The following is a 7,012-nucleotide window of genomic DNA, read 5'->3' as shown; positions in this document are numbered from 1 at the left end:
TCTCGCCTTCTGGTCAGAGGCTTTTCCCAGCCCCTCTCGCTCCTGCTCGGCACTCCCTCCACCCTCACCACCATGACTGTGCTTCCTGGTTGACACAGAGGGAAGGGGTACCTGTGCCCAGCGGTAGTATCGCCTGGAGCATGGGGTCGGGGGCACCTCTTATGCTCTTCTCTCTCTGCTCCAGGCACATCGGCTGCCCCATGGAGAGTCCTGTGCATCTTGCCTCCCCATCCCCAGAACCCCCACGGCCAGCTGTTCTTCCCCTTTCTGCATCCCCCATCACCAAGGGGACCTGTACCATGTCGGGCCTGCTCCCTCCGTCTGTCCCCAATAACTTGCTTATTCAGAAACCATCCACCGTGGGCCAGATGTGCTCTGGACACAGGGACCTCACCCGGGGCCCTCGTTTTGCTCTCCCACTCCTGCCAGTGTTTCCCAGCCCTCAGCACATGACCACGCTTCATTTTCCACCACGCTTCATTTTCCTTCTTTCTTTTTTGTCGTCCAGGCTGGAGTGCAGTGGCACTCATTGCAACCTCCATGTCCCGGGTTCAAGTGATCCTCCTGCCTCAGCCTCCCAAATAGCTGGGATTACAGGCACCCACCACCATGCCTGGCTAATTTTTGTATTTTTGTTTGTTTGCTTGTTTGTTTATTTTTTTTTGAGACGGAGTCTCGCTCTGCCGCCCAGGTTGGAGTGCTGTGGTGCAATCTCAGCTCACTGCAAGCTCTGCCTCCCGGGTTTACGCCATTCTCCTGCCTCAGCCTGCTGAGTAACTGGGACTACAGTTACTATGCCCGGCGAATTTTTTGTATTTTTCGTAAAGATGGGGTTTCACCGTGTTAGCCAGGATGGTCTCGATCTCCTGACCTCGCGATCCGCCCGCCTCGGCCTCCCAAAGCACTGGGATTACAGGCATGAGTCAGTGCACCCGGCCCCTAATTTTTGTATTTTTAATAGAGACAGGGTTTCACCATGTTGGCCAGGCTGGTCTCAAACTCCTGACCTCGAGTGATCCACCCTCCTTGGCCTCTCAAAGTGCTAGGGTTATAGGCACGAGCCACTGCGCCCGGCCCCACAGTCCATTTTCTGTCATTTAAAAATGTTTAAAAGTCCCTTGGCCGCACTGGATGACTCATGCCTATAATCCCAGCACTTTGGGAGGCCAAGGCAGGCGGATTGCTTGAGTTTAGAGTTTGAGACCAGTCTGGGTAACGTGGTGAAATCTCGTCTCTACAAAAATATAAAAATTAGCCAGGCGTGGTGGTGGGCACCTGTAATCCCAGCTACTTGGGGGCCTGAAGTGGGAGGATAGCTTGGGCCCAGGAGTTTGAGGCTGCAATGAGCTATGATTGCACCACTGCATTCCACCCTGGGTGACAGAGTGAGACCCTGTCTCAAGAAAAAAATGTATATATATTTTAAAAACCCTTGTGAGGCCATGTTCAGTTCCACCCAGCTTTCTCTATCTTTTCCCAGCCATGTTGCTTCAAATAGTCGTCTTTTTTTTTTTTTTTTTTTTGAGACAGGGTCTGGTTCTGTCACCCATGCTGAAGTGCAGTGGTGCGATCTCAGCTCACTGCAACCTCCAACTCCCAGATTTAAGTGATACTCCTGCCTCGGCCTCCTGAGTAGCTGAGATTACAGGCGTTCACCACCAAGTCCCGTTAATTTTTGTATTATTAGTAAAGACAGGGTTTCACCATGTTACCCGGGCTGGTCTCGAACTCCTGACTGCAGGTGATCCTCCTGCCTCGGCCTCCCAAAGTGCTAGGATTACAGACGTGAGCCACTGCACCCAGCCAGTCATCTACAAAATGCTGGGATTACAGGTGTGAGCCACTGAGCCCAGCCAGAGTCATCTACACTTCTAATCCCTCACTTCCTCATGGCCCACTCTCTCCAGAACTCTCTCCAGCCTGGCTTTTGTCCCCAGTCCTCCCCGGACGGATGGACTGACGGAGGCTGCAGCAATTCTTGTTACTGAGCTGTCGCTCCTCCTCCCTGACGTGTGGTCCAAGCCACTGTGGAGCTTCTTGCTGCAAAGCCCCTGCCCGTGACAGTCTCTTCCTATCTGTCTTCCAGAGCCTTCCTCTGATCTCCTCTTGCGAATGCCTTTCATGTAGGTGGCCCTCAGATCTCATCTCAGACCCTTTCTCCAGGTCCTTTTTTTTTTTTTTTTTTTTTTTTTGGAGACAGGGTCTCACTCTGTTGCTCAGGCTGGAGTGCTGTGGAACGATCTCAGTTCACTGCAACCCCCGCCTCCCAGGTTTGAGTGATTGTCATACCTTAGCCTCCCGGGTAGCTGGGATTACTGGCGCACGCCACTGTGCCCGGCTAATCTTTGTATTTTTGGTAGAGACAAGGTTTCACCATGTTGGCCAGGCTGGTCTTGGCCTTCTGACCTCAAGTTATCCACCCGCCTCTGCCTCCCAAAGTGCTGGGATTATAGGCGTGAGCTGCCGCGCCCAGCCTCAAGGTCCTCTTTCTGAGCCATTCCTCCGTTCTGTGGCTTGACACCACACTCTCCCTGGGTCACCAGCCTGGTCCTCCAAAGGACTCCAGGCCAGCGTGTCCAAAACCAGGCTGACGCCTCCACCCGGGGACCCATAGTCCCACACACCCCTAAGTAAAGGGCTAACTGATCCCCCAGCCCTGTTCCTCCCCTTCACTGAGAGAAGGGCCCTGACGCCTATCGAAGTACCCAGAGAGATATGCTGGCATCATCGAGGCTCCACCCTCCTCCACCCCTCCACCCTCTGTCCCATTGGTAGACCAAGGCCAATCCACGCAATCCACTGACGTCATTCTCTCCCTACTGCCATTGCCTTCATCCTAAGCTCATTCTCTTTGGCCGGGGTATTGTAACGCCCACATCACTAGTTCCTGGGCCGTGCCCTTCCGGCCGGTTCTGCACAGGGAGCCACAGGCTTGCATGAACTCCTTCTCATGCAAACTTGACCGTGCCCCTCCTTAGCTCAATGCTATTCGCTGGCTCCCCACTGCCCTCCGGGCCCCGTTGGGCCCTCTGTGGTGTGGTCCTTTCCCATCTCTCTGGCTGGATGCAGGCCAATCCCCCGCCCACACCTTATGTTCCATCCACCTCCCCGGGCTCATCACGCCCAACTATGCCTCACTGATCCTTGCTCCATCTTCTCCCGACCATCCCTGCTGCCCGGAACGAACCTTCCTTCACTATTCCACAAAGCACCTTGCCAAGTCAAAAGCCGCCTCCTTGAAGCGCCCCAGGATCTTTCCCATTCCCGTGGCACCCTGTACTTACCACACCGAACGCCACCGCTGCCCCACAGTGTTCCCCACTGCATTGGGACCTCTTTGAGAGCAGGCTGTGCCTGGTCCTTCTGCTGTCTCTACAGGGCCTGGAGCAGAGGGAGAGCAAGAATTTACTGAATGAGGTCAGGAGCAGTGGCTCACGCCTATAATCCCAGCACTTTGGGAGGCCCAGGTGGGTGGGTCACTTAAGGCCAGGAGTTCAAGACCAGCCTGGCCAACATGGTGAAACCCCGTTTCTGCTAAAAATACAAAAATTAACCAAATGTAGTGGCACGTTCTTGTAATCCCAGCTACACTGGTGGCTGAGGCAGGAGAATCGCTTGAGCCTGGGAGGCGGAGGTTGCAGTGAGATGAGATCTTGCCACTGTACTCCACCCTGGGTGACAAAGCAAGACCCTGTCTAAAAAAAAAAGAAAAGAAAAGAGTTTACTGAACAAACAAATGTACGAATGCGTGAATGATGAATGAATGATTCCCTGAGGGTCTTAGTCCTCTCTCTGGGGACCCTCCTGAGATGATGCCATCTGAGGAGGCTGAGTCCAGGCTGCACTGCCAGCCCTGGGCCCTGGCAGGTCCGAGTTCTTGATGTTTCTGAGCACTGGTAAGTGTGGAAAACTTTGGCTCCTCCGGGATTCTTAACTCCATGGGAGAGGGCAGGGTGGATGGTGGCCTGGAAGCCAGGACGGCTGGCGGCCACTGGAGGGAAGGAGGAGGAGTCAGGGGACCAGACACTTGGCCGTGTGTCTGGGGGCAGCAGGGTCCTGGAGCCCAGGGAGGGGCATGAGACCTACCTTCTCACCCTTAGCCAGCCCTGCCCTGAAAGCCCAGGCCGGGAAACCAGGAAGTGGGGAAGCCAGGGGAGAGATGGCGTTTGTGCAACAGCATTCAATGTGTTTGCAATAAAGGAGAAATGGAAAAAATATTAACTTACTTTTTGATGGTGCCCTGGGGGGTGGGGACATACATGACTGTGGAGTCTCCAATTGCCACCCCTTGCAGCCCTGCTCTGAACACTCAAGGGAGGGAGGGAATGTGAGGGTGAAGGGTGAGATACTCCAAATACCCTGTCCCCGAATGTCCTCCTTACACCCTGTCACTGTGCCAAATAATGCTCTGTCCATGAAGGAGGCCGCTCAGGGCTTCCAGAACCACGTGCCTTTCAGCTGAGTGAAGGCCATGGGCCCAGGAAGTGGGACCAACCAGCTCACTGCTTTTGTCCCTAGGAGGGCCTGGGGCTCTAGAAAAGATCCCAAGCTGGGAGGTGCCAGCCTCTTCCAGCATGGGGGTCTTCAGCCTGGTATCAACTGAAACTCCCGTGATCCTTGCCTCAGCCCTCGAGCCTGGGGGCTGCGGTGCAGCCAGGACCTGGGTGCCAGGAGCCAGCTGACCTCTCAGCAGCTGCGTGGACTCCGTGAAATCACCTCCCTTCTTGGAGTCTCCGTGTCCTCTGTGGGAATGTGGAGGTTCCTTAAGAGGGAGTTCCCATCCTGGGCTCAGGGAGCTGTAGGACATCAGTGCCTGGTGGCAGAGGGGGGTGGGTGCGAGTTTTAGGTGGGAGGGAGGCAGGGAAGGGATGACCAGGGTCTCTGACTTCCCAGTCCCACCACTTAGAGCTGGAGGGGCTGGACTGCTCAGCCCCAGATCTCAGGACTGTTGACCTTCCCATGCAGTGTTCTCAGCATGTCCCTTTACCTGTCACTTTTGGAGAGGTGACAGCAGGAACACAGTCCCTCAGCTCCTTCATGGTGATGGTTTTGTGTGCAAACGACTGGCAGGGCCACTGTGCCTTGGAGCCATCCCAGCTGTTCCCACCTCACTCAATGCACTCACTGAGGTTCTTCTGACCTTAAGACTATGCTGTGGGTGCAGATCTTTTACATGGGAGGAGGTGCCAGGAAGCATGGGTAAGAGAGGGAGGCAGGGGAAGAAAAACAGCCAGCAAAGGGTCCACTAATGAGCAGCGGAGGCCCAGTGTCCCCGGGACCTTCTGAAACAGCACTACCCAGTTGAACTTTCTGTGACGATGGAACTTCTTTTTTTTTTTTTTTTTTTTTTTTGAGACGGAGTCTCGCTCTGTAGCCCAGGCTGGAGTGCAGTGGCCGGATCTCAGCTCACTGCAAGCTCTGCCTCCCGGGCTTACGCCATTCTCCAGCCTCAGCCTCCCAAGTAGCTGGGACTACAGGCGCCTGCCACCTTGCCCGGCTAGGTTTTTTTTGTATTTTTTAGTAGAGACGGGGTTTCACCGTATTATCCAGGATGGTCTTGATCTCGACCTCGTGATCCGCCCGTCTCGGCCTCCCAAAGTGCTGGGATTACAGGCTTGAGCCACCGAGCCCGGCCGATGGAACTTCTTAATTTGCCAGTGCAGATTGTCCAGTATGGTAGCCGGTGCAGCTACTGAGTACTAGACATGTACTAGAAGTGTAACTAGTGCAACTGCAGAAATGAAACAGATTTATAGACTTTTATTTATTTGTTTGTTTATTTGTTTTTTAAGAAAACAGGGTCTTGCGTTGTTGCCCAGGCTGGAGTGCAGTGGTGCTATAATGGCTTACTGCAGCCTCGATTTCCTGGCCTCAAGCAATCCTCCCACCTCAGCCTCCCCAGTAGCTGGGACTACAGATGCATACCAGCAAACCCGACTAATTTTTTTGTTTTAATTCTGTAGAAATAGGATCTTGCTACGTTGCTCAGGTTGGTCTTGAACTCCTGGGCTCAAGTGATCCTACCGCCTCAGTCTCCCAAAGTGTTGGGATTACAGGCGTGAGCCACGGTGCCGAAACTTAGCTTAGCCTATCTTAAATGTGCTCAGAACACCTACGTTAGCCTTCAGTTAGGCAAAATCATTTAACGCAAAGCCTATTTTGTAATAAGTATTGAATTTCTCATGTAATTTATTGGCTACTCTACTGAAATTGAAAAATGGGAGGGTTTTATGGGTACTTGAAGGACAGTTTCTACTGAGTGCATATAGCTTTTGTCCCATCATAAAGTTGAAAAAATCATAAGTCAAACCATGGTAAGTCAGGGACCATGTGTACACGTTTTTTGGGTCCAGCTTTTTTCACTCAGTATAACATTTTTCGACATTCATTCATGATTCTGCATATATTTTGTTCTGAGTACTATCCCGCTATATGGGTATACCATTATTTCTTTTCCACTCTTCCGGGTACGGACATCTGGGCTGTGTACAGTTTTGTGCTATTAGGAATAAAGCTGCCTTGAATATTTGTGTTCAAGTCTTTGTGTAGATGTATATTTTTAATTTCTGTTGGGTAAATGCCTAGGAATATGTAGAATTATGTACTGTATGGAGGTGTATGACTAACTCTTTTTCTTTTTTTTTTGAGATGGAGTCTCAGTCTGTCGCCCAGGCTGGAGTGCAGTTGCACGATCTTGGCTCACTGCAACCTCCGCCTCCTGGGTTCAAGGTTTCAAGCGATTCTCCTGCCTCAACCTCCTCAGTAACTGGGATTACAGGCACACTCCACCACACCTATCTAATTTTTGTATTTTTAGTAGAGACAGGATTTCGCCATGTTGATCAGGCTGGTCTCGAACTCCTGACCTCCTGATCCGCCTGCCTTGGCTTCCCAAAGTGCTGGGATTACAGGCGTGAGCCACCGCACCCGGTCACGATTAACTATTTAAGAAACTGTCAAACTGTCTGCCGGGATGGTTGCTACCAGTTTACATTTCCACCAACGATATATG

This window comes from Chlorocebus sabaeus, chromosome 28 (assembly GCF_047675955.1).
Source record: "Chlorocebus sabaeus isolate Y175 chromosome 28, mChlSab1.0.hap1, whole genome shotgun sequence".
Lineage (NCBI taxonomy): Eukaryota > Metazoa > Chordata > Mammalia > Primates > Cercopithecidae > Chlorocebus > Chlorocebus sabaeus.
This window is presented reverse-complemented; position numbering follows the sequence as displayed.